The sequence below is a fragment of the Eptatretus burgeri genome, chromosome 10, assembly GCF_056783735.1.
Source record: "Eptatretus burgeri isolate ZD-2024b chromosome 10, Ebu_testis_v1, whole genome shotgun sequence".
NCBI classification, from domain to species: Eukaryota; Metazoa; Chordata; class Myxini; order Myxiniformes; family Myxinidae; genus Eptatretus; species Eptatretus burgeri.
Window position 1 is genome coordinate 35,508,127 of NC_140970.1, and position 13,486 is coordinate 35,521,612.

At 38.1% G+C, this 13,486-nt stretch overlaps 1 long non-coding RNA gene across 1 annotated transcript; it reads right to left on the reverse strand.

Annotated features, from left to right (window-relative positions):
- Positions 1–3,145: 3,145 nt before the first annotated feature.
- LOC147018308 (uncharacterized) lies at positions 3,146–4,212 on the reverse strand. The gene is made up of 3 exons (XR_015062790.1): positions 4,037–4,212; positions 3,680–3,737; positions 3,146–3,446 (listed from the first exon to the last, which is right to left on the reverse strand). It is a non-coding gene; the product is annotated as an uncharacterized LOC147018308 (long non-coding RNA).
- Positions 4,213–13,486: the final 9,274 nt, after the last annotated feature.

Sequence of the window (13,486 nt, forward strand, 5' to 3'; positions counted from 1 at the left end):
AACAGAAAAAACAGGATTATATATAATAAGTAAGGAAATACAAAATGATTTAACTATGGGAAGATGGGGAGGTGTTTCGTGCCATAGTATTATTCTAACATATATTTCTAATACATAAATGACAGCAAGAAGGCTTCAAGAAAATTATCATTTCTGTGTCCAAGCATACCTTCAAGAAAAGGGTATTCGGTATTTTAATAAATATGTTCTACAACATAAGAATGAGGTATTTTCAATAAAAGATTGGTATTATGCTGATGTTGATAAACCGACAACTTTAGATTTAATGAAAATGTTAAATAATGAAAAAATTATAAACTTAAGAAAAGGTAAGGCTCTTTTAGAAATTCAAAAGAAATTTTATTGGTTTCCTGTTGTAAAAAAATTTATTTTGGATACAGGAATAACAAGAAATCCTGATGAATATATGTATAATATTCTATGGGGTGTAAGCGATTCAAGGATAGTAAGGGATGAGGAAGGAGTTGAAGAAGAGAGGGAAGAGGAGGAAAAGGAGAAGGAGGAGAGGGAGAAGAAAGAGAATGAGGAAAAGGAGAAGAGTGAGAAGGAGGAGAGGGAGGAAAGAGAGAAGAGAGAGAGAGAGAGAAGAAGAGAGAGAGAGAGAGAGAGAGAGAGAGAGAGAGAGAGAGAGAGAGAGAGAGAGAGAGAGAGAGAGAGAGAGAGAGAGAGAGAGAGAGAGAGGAGAGGGAGGAAAGAGCGAGACAAAATAAATATCAAAATATGGAAACCAGTGAGATTCAAAAAAGATTGGTGGTATTACAGAAAATAACTCAACCCACCGAGGAAGAAAACAAAGAATTGACAAGTCTATTTGCAATATTTTCTTCAAGACTATTGACATCGTCAAGCTATTCATTTTAATTCAAGTTTTTTCTTAAATAAATGGAGGAGAGAGTGAAGGCATTTCTTAGGATTTTTTATGTTTTAAAAATTAAGATTCAAATGTGCATGTTGGAAACTAAAAAGGTTTTTGCACTCTGCAGGACTTTTTCACATAAATAAATGAGTTATTGTATCAAATGTAAAAAGAAAACTAATACTAAAAATATTTCATATATTAAAAGTAAAAATAACAGGGTTATCCAAAAAGGTATATGTTCGGTGTGTGGTTCAAAAAAAAATCAATTTATCTCCAAGCACAAACTCGGAGGAGATATACAAAAGTTTTTATCGGGAAGTAAATTTACAACTACTGGAATACCAGGGGAATTACATCTTCCAGGGTATTCTTTCTGTGGTCCAGGCACAAACTTGGATAAAAGATTAGATGAGGCAGACAATCCTAAATCCTGGAGTCAGCCTATCAATAGAGTTGATGAAGTGTGCATGAGACACGATATTGATTATGGGAATACCACAACGTTGGAAGAAAAGCATGAAGCCGATAGAGAAATGTTGTATAATTTGTCTCTGATACAAAATCCAACCTTGAGAGAAAAAGTTGATCGGTTCATTGTGAAGAAGATGATCAGTGCTAAATTGAAACTTGGTCTTGGAAATTCAAAAAACGTATAGGCTCTAATGATGCCATTAAGACTGAAGAGCAATTAGCTGATGAATTACATAAACCAATATTCACAAAGTTTCAGAGAAGGAAAGTTTATTCCAAGGAAGTAGATTATATCTGGTCTGCTGATTTGATTGAACTCAATAATGATAAGGGGTACAAGTATGCTTTAACCGTTATTGATTTGAGGAGTAGATATGCGTGGGTTGTCCCTTTAAAAAACAAAACAGGTAATACTCTTATGTTAGCTTTTCAACAGATATTTAATAAAAGTAAGAGAAAACCTAAAAAATTGTGGACTGATGAGGGTAGAGAGTTTTATAACAAGACATTTATGAATTTTCTAAAAAATAACAGTATTACATTATACAGTACCTTTAATGAAGGGAAGGCAGTTGTTGTTGAACGTTTTAATCATACCTTAAAAGAGAGACTATATAAAAAATTCACACAACTCGGTTCACAACAATGGTCATCTTTTAGTCAGGATATTGTGGATAAGTATAATGACACGATTCACACGTCAACAAATATGAAACCATCAGAAACATTTACAAAATTAAAATATGAAAAAGAGATTAATGTCAGAAAACCTAAGTTCAAAGTTGGTGATATCGTAAGAATATATAGGTGGAAATCTCATTTTGAAAAAGGTTTTACTGAACGATGGATGAAAGAACTTTTTAAAATTGTTGATGTAATAGATACGGTTCCTTGGACTTATAAAATATATGATTTGGAAGGGGAAGAGATTTTAGGTTCATTTTATTCACAGGAATTACAAAAGACAAAGATAAATTGAAATTTTTTGACTCCGCCCCTTTTTGACTCCACCCACACAAGCCCCGCCCACACAAGCCCCGCCCACACAAACCCACACAAACCCCACCACACACCCCTCAAAAGCTCCAATTAATTGAAATTTTTTGACTCCGCCCCTTTTTGACTCCACCCACACAAGCCCCGCCCACACAAGCCCCGCCCACACAAACCCCACACAAACCCCACTACACACCCCTCACAAGCTCCAATAAATTGAAATTTTTTGACTCCGCCCCTTTTTGACTCCACCCACACAAGCCCCGCCCACACAAACCCCACACAAACCCCACCACACACAAACCCCACACAAGCTCCACACAAAACCTCCACACAAGCTCCACACACACACAAGCTCCACCCATATTCATCATATTCACATAATTAGTGATTAGTTAATTAGTTCCCCACACACAACATGTTTATTTAATTAAAAAATTATCCACCCATCCACACAAGCTCCACTCATCCACCCATCCACCCATCTCTCCACCCATCCATTGATCCACACAAACCTCATCCACATTCGCCCCTCCCACATAAGCTCCACCCACATAAACCCCTGCCCACATAAACCCCTCCCACATAAGTCCTGTCTACACAAGCTCCACACAAAAACTCCACACACATAAACCCTGTCCACATAAACCCCCCCCCCCACACAAGCTGCACCCACCTAGACCCCGCCCACACAAGCCCCACCCACACAAGCCCCACCCACACAAGCCCCACCCACACACACCCCGCCCACACAAGCCCCACCGAAGCCCCGCCCACACAAGCCCCAGCCCCCTCATCCCCCCTGTGCGCCCCCCACCTTTGACCCACCACCTCCCTCATCCCACCCCCCACCCTTCCCCACACACACACATGGGGAGGGGAGGGATGGGATGAGGGGGTGATGGGTCATTGGGGGGGCGCACCTACCCTCCCTTCATGTCTTGATTCTTTTTTTGTAATTCAGAATAAAGTAATTGTAAACAAAACAAATATAATTTATTAATATTGAAAATATTAAATATTCATTTGCGAGAATGTATAATCTTTCCCAGCAATCTTCTTCAGATGTCTTGTGATTTCGAAACTCAGACACCATATTCTGTTTTGAACCAAAAAGTGGATAATAATTAGGTTTTTTAAAGATAATTACATGGTAATATGAGTAAGCCTCGTTGACCACTGAATTAACACACCAGGAGCCTGTCATCCTTTCAAGGTCAATGAAATGAATTCCAGTGTACTGACAAAACCACGTCCAAACTAATGATGCAACCAACATAAGACGACATTCTAAAGAGAGAGTGATATTAATAATAATTCAGAAATATTTACCTCCAGAAAATCATGTGTTGTACAAGATTGCTTCAACAGCTGATGTTGTGTGATAGTGCTGAAAAAAAAAAATAATAATAATAAGTCAAGGGTATAGATGAAGAGACAGACAGAGAGAGATACAAACAGACAGGGAAAGCAACACACACACACACACATACACACACACGCACACGCACACACACACACATACACACACATACACACACATAGACACACACACACACGTGTCTCACCATTGGTTTAATTCATTCGAGATCAGAGACCAGTCATTATAAATCATTGATCTCTTCAATAAGAGCAGAGAGAGGTAGGTAGAAAGACAGACAGAGAGAGAGACACACACACGTGTCTCACCATTGGTTTAATTCCTTCGAGATGAGAGGACGTGATAAGACTTCGTACCACTCATTATAAATGTCTTTCAATTCTCTTCTAAAATCATTGATCTCTTCAATAAGAGTATTAATTTCATGCACCTCGTCGTAATATGTAAACTCAATTTCTTCCAATGACCTGTCAGGGAAAAAAAAAATATATATATATATATATATATATATATATATATATATATATATATATATATATATATATATATATATATATATATATATATATATATATATATATATATATATATATATATATCAGAATTATCATGATTTAATTAATAATCATTTGCTTCATCATTCAAAGAGAAAACCATACACAAACATACATACATACATACATACATACATACATATATATATATAAAATATATTATATATATATATATATATATATATATATATATATATATATATATATATATGTAGGGTGAATATACTGGTTCTAGCTCACTTTTCCCCATGTAAATGAATGGGGGATTTTCAGCGATTCCCTTTTTTTTCCCCTAAAAATAAACCCCCTTTTTATCCGTTTTTCCCTGCTGTGCAGGGGTTTGGCTTTTTGTGAGGCAATGTTTTATGGTCGGATGCCCTTCCTGGACACCTCTTACAACACAGGGATATGGTACACCTATTCTAACCAGGGCATACACCGGGACCAGTACACTGGTACTCACTTCGCCGACCTTGGATGGATGACAGGCTGAGTCAACCCCCTGGTGTTAATTCAGCAGCTGAGCGGGATTCGAACTCAGGACACTGGGATCCCAAGCCGCCACCCTAACCACTTAGCCAACACCAGGCTTTGTATATATATATATATATATATATATATATATATATATATATATATATATATATATATATATATATATATATATATATATATATATATATATATATATATATATATATATATATATATATATATATATATATATATATATATATATATATATATATATATATATATATATATATATATATATATATATATATATATATATATATATATATATATATATATATATATATATATATATATATATATACATATATATATATATATATATATATATATATATATATATATATATATATATATATATATATATATATATATATATATATATACATATATATATATATATATATATATATATATATATATATATATATATATATATATATATATATATATATATATATATATATATATATATATATATATATATATATATATATATATATATATATATATATATATATATATATATATATATACATACATATATATATATATATATATATATATATATATATATATATATATATATATATATATATATATATATATATATATATATATATATATATATATATATATATATATATATATATGTATGTATGTATATATATATGTATGTATATCTTTCCTCTATAACTCCAAAACCAAGCAGTCTGAAACTTTGTATGCATTTGAAACTCTGACACTTTAGGTTAATTAAAACACCACTTTTGAAGATAATTAATGGCCTTATTTAATTATATCCTTTATCAACCGCATCCTTGCTCTTAATGGGCTCTTAAGGCGCTTCCTCAGTTACCTCACTGGGGACTTAATTCACTATTTTGGTCGGCCTGCTCAACAATGCCTTGAGTTGGAACAGGCTGCAATGGTTTATTAATGATAAAGCGCTCAAAATGTTTTTTTTTTTTTCACTTTCCTCACTCATATTGTCGAATGCCTCATCTCCATACCTACGAATGACTGCAGACATCACCTTTGTACATGCTATAGTTTTCAAATTCGGAAGTTGGAGCGATTTCATGTCTTATATGATGCAATTTTCCACGATCTACTCTCACAGACTTATTAAAGTGTATAATCAAAATATAATTTGAGTGGAGCATCGGATCATGTGGACTATATAACTCGAAATCTGGAGTCCATCCATCCATTGGAACTATACTCTGTGCAGAGCATTGGTGATGCCTAAGCAGTCTCCTTGGCTCTTGAGCACAATCCTGGACGGGTCACCACTCCGACACAAGATACCTGCAAGCTGGCACTCATTTTGCCGACCTCAGAAGGATGACAGGCAGTCAACCCCACGACCTCGGAAGAATGACAGGCAGAGTCAACCCCACCTGATATTAATTTACCAGGAACGCAGGATTTGAACTCAAGACCCTAGGATCCCAAGCCAACCACCCTAACCATTAAGCTAACACCAGGCATAAATCTGAAGTGACATCTGAAATGGTTAAGAAATCGGCGATGTTTCGTATTTTCGGGTAGTGCCATTACCAATCAGCTTGCTATCGCTTGCCATGCCAGTCGTTCCTTGTCTTCAACTGTGTCCGGGTGGTGTTTGTCTCTGGACGGCTTGGCTCCAGACGTATCTGGGTGTTGTTTGTCTCCAGACTTGTCCAGGTGGTGTTTGTCTCTGGACGGTATTTATCTTCGGTTATGTCCTGCCGGTGTTTGTTTCTGGACGGTTTTTGTCTCCAGACTTGTCCTGGCAGTGCTTGTCTCCGGACATGTCCAGGCGGTGTTTCTCTCTGGGCGGTATTTATCATATGATCTGTAGAAAATGGATTTCAGGCATTATTTTGTTTCCATCTTCACTGTTATTCTATGCAGAATAATTTGATGACTCTGAATCATAATTAACACCCCACCACATGTCTGCCTTCCCTTCCTCTCACCTTTCCCCACCCCTCCTCACTCTCCCTCCCTCCTCGCTCCCCTACCTCCTCGCTCCCCTACCTCCTCGCTCCCCTACCTCCTCTCTCTTTCCCCTCCACGTCCTCACTCCTACCCTCTTTCTTTATCACCCCTTTATCTCTCCCTCCTCTTTTTCTACCTATCTTAGTATTCCGTCAGTGAAGCGACGAATGATTAATACAATATGTACAATATTTAATATAGAATAACAGGCAAAACAGGCAATAATACGATAAAATAAGGCAATACCACATTATACTGTAATGACTACTCTACTGAATATTAATCTACTGAATGAATAATACAGGTATGTCCAGGGTGTTCAGGAGCTCCATTGGATACTGCACTGCTTCCTCATTATTAAAGTTAATAATATGACAAATTCCACAATGACCAAATAGGACAAGAGAAAGGCAAACAAGCACATCAAAACACACACACACTTTTATGATATGGAGAGCCAAAACAAGTTTCAAATGTAAGAGTTGTGAAGTAAAGAAGCTGCACAGTACACTGCAGGAAGATCATTAAATAAGGTGCTTTTTATTGACGCAATCAAACCGGGCCTGGTCAAGGTAATTGATCAAAGGTTGTGTTTGTGCATGTTCTGGATGTTGGTTTGTTTATTACTTTTATTGTTCTAATAAAGCTGCAGCGGGGCTGCATCCTCTTCCACAAGTGCTTCTATAATGGATGAAAGAACAAAACAGAAAACAAATTGATGTTTTTTTTCACTTCACATCCTCTATATTATTTTGCTTTCCATTTGAAGCAATTGAGGGAGAATAGCGAAAACAATGAACTTTGTACAGAAAGCATGATCATTTAGTATTATGCCTGACTATTTAATCCATAATCTTTCAAAGTATAGCCCTCTATCCATCGTCTTTCAAAGTCAGGTATAATTCTCAACGTTCTGTATTCTACATGTCCAACATAGTACAGTATATGATTAATAAAATACATCTTTTTTGCATGCCTTTATTCTCATGCAGGAGCAAAGGGTCAACAGACAGAAAGTGACCCAAGGGTTGTAGAGAATACATAGATCCATCACAGCATTTGGATCGAAGTTGCAGGTGAAATTGGGAAGTAGTCTCAGCACATGTTGTAAAGCTTGAAGATATATAATTGGGAGAGACCAGGAGGTGGTGCTGACGGGCAGTAGACTTGAACGCCTGCAGGAAAAAGCATGAGCAACACCCTCAAAAATAGTTATATTTGCTGGAAAATTGGTTGGGGAAAAGTGGGGTGGGGGTGGGGTGGGTGGTGAGGGTTCTAATGAATGAAAGTCAGTGATCAGCTTCGGTTTTCAGTGGGTTACAAACTCAGGGTTTTAAGTGAAATGTGCAACCTGGAAGAACAGAAGTTGTGCAGAAAGGAGAGAAGGGGGGAAAGAGTAAGAGTGGTAATGAAGCCAGTCAAACACCACAAGGTGACTAACCTGCCTGTTGGGGTGCAAGGAAAAGACCATGAACACTCAGCCTCTTGTCACGATATCATTGACTCGGAAAACCTTAGACTCCATGTCCTCAATTAGGGTAAAATGGGAAGCAGCAGAATCAGCCTATAGGTGAGAGCCATCTTGTGCTAAGCTTTATCTCGATCTCAGTACTATATGTAGCACATAATTCTCAAAAAGGGTCCTTCAGTATGATCATAACTCCAAAGCTCCATTGCATGATTATCTCTTCATGGAATTTTTCTGCATGGATGTGATTTTTTAATGGAGTATTTTCCTGGAAATGTATGAGTGTGTGTTGAAAAGTATTGATTTGTATTCTTTTCTCCGAAACAGGTAAAGATGTTTGAATGAAACAAAGCACAGTCCATATAATTACATATTTCTGCCACTGGGTGCGAAGTTTTGTGATTCTGACTGTAGATGTCTCAGAACTATGTTAGTCAAGACAGCACAAGGACAGCACGATGTTGTGAATGCTGTGAAGCGCTGTATATGAGAATCGGGATGACTGACTGGAGATGACTGTAGATGAGAGGTGGGTGCACCATTACGATCCTGAGTGTAAGAGAGAGTCAATGGAGTACCGCCACAAAGGATCACCACCCCCAACTTAGCTCCGTCAGTTTTTCATCTCTTCCAAAAACTTGATGAACACCTTCGTAGAGAATATTTTTTTTTCCAACGAGGATGTCAAGGCTGCTATGAAGCATTGGTTAAGTCAGCAAGAAGCAAAGTTACATTATGACAGAATCACAAAACTACTTGAGCGTTGCCAGAAATGTGGGGACCGCAGAGGTTATTATGTTAAAAAAATAAATATGCACCATGGTGGAATAAAGATTGATGTTGGTGACTGTCTTTGTTTCATTCAAATATCTTTTCCAGAAAAATAATAGGAGGCATTTCTTTTCAGCACACCCTCATTTTTCTAGCACTTAATCAGCAAAACTGCATTAGCTGTACCACTGTCTTCAGTACCAATGCTGTTTTTTTCAAATATAGGTCATGCCAAGATGTCAACCATGTTAGTTCGGTGTTACTCATCACTGAGCATGCAATGAACAATGTGTCTAAAATCAAAACTGCCACTTAAAAGGCTTCTGGTTGATGGTTCGCTTACAGACCTAATCCCAAACCTTTACATCAGGTAAAAAAAAAACATCAGTATCACACTGCAATAACATCGACATCACTCGCTGGATTGTGTGATGGTGTGTTATTCATGGGGCTTCAATAGGGTCATGCAGTTGCAGAGACAACTAATTCCCTGTACACTTTGAAATGTGGTAGGTGCCATATCACGATGTGATTTGTAGAAAGTATCATAGCATTAGTGGTCATTTGGCAAGCAGTTTGCATTCCTGGTCAAAACGGTTTTAGTATATTGATATTAAATAAATTGAAAGGTGATGATCCATCAGGGTGTAATTAGCCTGGTGTTGGCTAAACGGTAAGGGTGGCTTGCTTAAGATCTTCGGGTCTTGAGTTCAAGTCCCTGTTCCTTCGTTGAATTAACACCAGGTGGGTTGACTCAACCTGTCATACTTCTGAGATCGGCGAAATGAGTGCCAACTTACTGCTAATGGGGACATTACATCAACGGCACAGCTGCACCCCCAAAAAATGATACAGCCAAGCAGCTTCAGGCTGCGGACTACGAATAAATAAAGGGTATAACTCTGAAAATGGGAAGAGCAGAGCATTTTTAGTTATAGTGGCCTATCGATCTGAAACCAAAACTTAATACATTCTATAGAATATGCTCGAGGCAACGACAGTCAAATGTTTATGTTTGAAAAGCTTGGTTTAAAATGTAACCCGTTTATCTCCCTGCCACCAGGACCAATTACAAATTAGCCGCTTCAAATGTTTTGACTGGGGAAGGTGAAATCGTTGCAAATCCAGCATTTAAATCCATTTGTGCAAATTGGTGATAAGAATGCGGGCACCAGGAGCATCTGTGCAGTGAAGCACGTCCTGATATTGACAACCAGGGAGCCTCCACGGCACGGAAGCGTGCCTGTTTTACACAAAACACTGATGGACTGTTACTGTTAAAACCACGTATTCTGCGAATCTGAGCGTCACCACGGAAAACCCTGTCGATATGTGTGACCAAGGAACTGAGATATATTTGTGGATTTCATTGGAAGTTAAAGAAAAAACACATTACTTCTGAGTTTCAAACTGCTGAATTATTACCTATGCCATCCAAGGTGGATGGAGGTTATGTTTTCATCCCTATCTGTCTGTCTGTGTTAATTGTGAAAATCGAAGATTTCTCAAGTATACTGGTTGGTCTGGTCTGCCATTGTCTGTTTGTCACCCTCTCCAGAGGAGAGGGCATTGCATTTGGGTCCATTTGTCTGTCTGTTTATTACTTGGTGAAATTTTTTTCTTGCCAAGTATGTTTGTCTATAGCGTTTGTCTGTCTGTCTATTTGTCTGTGTGTCACATGGGTTTTTGGCAAGTTTTCAAGCAATTATTCTGAAGGTGTGTGTGTGTGTGTGTGTGTGTGTGTGTGTGTGTTTGTGTGTGTGTGTGTGTGTGTGTGTGTGTGTGTGTGTGTGTGTGTGTGTGTGTGTGTGTGTGTGTGTGTGTGTGTGTGTGTGTGTGTGTGTGTGTGTGTGTGTGTGTGTGTGTGTGTGTGTGTGTGTGTGTGTGTGTGTGTGTGTGGTCGCCTGGTCCAATGAGTCCCGTTTTCTTTTGGATCATGTGGATGGCCATGTACGTGTGCGCCGTTTACCTGGGGAAGTGATGGCACCAGGATGCATTGTGGGAAGACGACAAGCCGGTGGAGGGAGTGTGATGCTCTGGGCCATGTTCTGCTGGGAAAATCTGGGTCCGGCCATTCATGTGGACGTCAATTTGACACGTGTCACCGACCTAAACATCGTTGCAGACCAGGTACACCCCTTCATGGCAATGGTATTCCCTGATGGCAGTGGCCTCTTTTAGCAGGATAATGTGCCCTGCCACACTGCACACATTGTTCGGGAATGGTTTGAGAAACATGATGAAGTGTTCACGGTGTTGCCCTGGCCTCCAAATTCTCCAGATCTCAATCCGAGATCTCAATCCGAGTGTGTGTCTGTCCTGTTTTATTTCGATTTTAAATTATTGTGTACATAAACAGATCAGAACATAATAGGACAAAAGGAACAGTAGAGAGAGGGGGTGGGGGTACACCAACAGAAAAGTTTAAGGACAAGATAGAGGGAGACTTCGACAAACAATGGGATTGTGGAGGAATAAGGGGCAGGAAAGGATGCTTGGGGTGGACAAGATGGATACAGAAGGAAACTCTCAGGAAGGAAAAAAATGGAAATTTGGAAAGAATGCTTGGGTTGGGTCATGGAAGGTTAACAAGGGCAGAAAATATCATGGTTTTGTATTGGAGATGATCTGAGATGGTGTTGAACAGCAGCTGTCTTGAACACCTAGAGGTAAGAATGAGATTGAAGAGGATGTGGAAGCTGGTTCCACAGGCATATAAAAAGAGGAACGAATGAGTGGAGGTGAGCAGTGATTCTGGATTTAAGTAGTTTCACCAGTAGGGGATTTATGGTGGTTCCTTGTGTGTCCTTCAGAAATTGGGGGGTGGGTGTGGGGGGAGCGAAGACAAAGCACGAAAAGAGCAGAGTTTCTTCTACTCACTTGCTCTGTACTCCTCCAACTAGGCACTCATCAGTGTGAACCTTGACTCATACATTAGACCTAAATTTCCCACGGTTTTTGTGAGATGGTTTGAGGTTAAATCAATCCTGTCTGATTGTATGCTAATTCTGATGCATTGGAAGAATGAAAATAAAGCATTAATTAATATCATCTTCCTTTTGGGTTCAGAGAAAGACAACCTGATTAGAAAACTGACACAATACGCTTCACGATCAATGGGGTCAGATTCGGTGCGCAACACTTGATGGATACAAAATGGCTTCAAATTGCAAGTTGTCTCCCTTCGTAGTATATCAGGACTTGTGGGACATGTCATCGTCCCCCACTTTTTGGAGGACGAAGGACATTATATCGATTGCCCCCCCCCCTCGCAAATCCCCACTTTTTTGGTTGAAAACACAAGGATGTGTATATACGTACTCTCAAAGGATAATGAAGCAGTCTCCCTTGCAATTGATTTAATACATTTTATGAAAAGTTTGAATGTGCAATTAATTCACAACTAGAATAGACTTGTCCTGATTCCAATGAGTTGTTTCGGGTATCAGCTAACACCACAATTATCTGCTCTGCCACCTCCTAAAATTAGTTCTTTAATAATAATATCTTCTGCTCATCACAAGTAACACTTCCTTTATTGATCAGTATCAAGAATGCAGGTAATAAAGAATTGTATTTTTTATCCATGGGTTTGTGAATAATTTCCTTTTTGCCTGCACAGGAAACATTTTTGCTTTGTACTTTACCTTGTATCACTGAGGATCTGACCAAACTCACGATTGCAATGAAATATGTGTGATAACTTGGTTGATGAATAATCAGGTGTTTCGTTATGAAATTTCTTTAGAAGGTGCAAAAGAGAGCATGCTATTTTTAAATGTCTTCACTTTTACTTTAAAAATCCATCTTCCTTTGTTCTATATATATATATATATATTTTTTTTTTTATCTCATCTTCATATTTAACATCGCTATACTGTAATTTCCTCTTTGCTATTTGGTGCCATCTACATATTATTTACGCTTGGTGAAGAGGATAATTTTTATTTTTAAGTCTCATCATGGTCAGTGATGAGGGAGTATAGGAGGATGGTGAGGGGGTGGGTGGAAATAAAATGTTGGCACAGGATAGAAATAAAGGAATGGGATGGAGGGAGAGTTCATGCAGTTTTTGGGGAGGGGGACAAGGAGGAGGAGGAGGAGGAGGAGGAGGAATTGCAGGAGGAGGAGGAGGAGGAATTGGAGGAGAAATTGGATGGTAGTAAGACTTGGGGCCTCACAGAATATAGGCCATCAGATAAAGATTAAACATCATCAGGATCCCTAAAATTCAGTGCATTCGTATCATCAAGTTCTCACCCAGGGTGGTCCAATTTTTTTTTAAACGCCAATTACGAATTTCTGCAAAAATGCTGAGCAATAAAATAACAAAAATAAGTTGTTATTCAATCACAAAATTTCAATTGACTGCATGATTGCATGGCATATTATCAATCACTAATTTGACATATTTTGCCAAATTCACTTTATAAGTTATGCAGTGT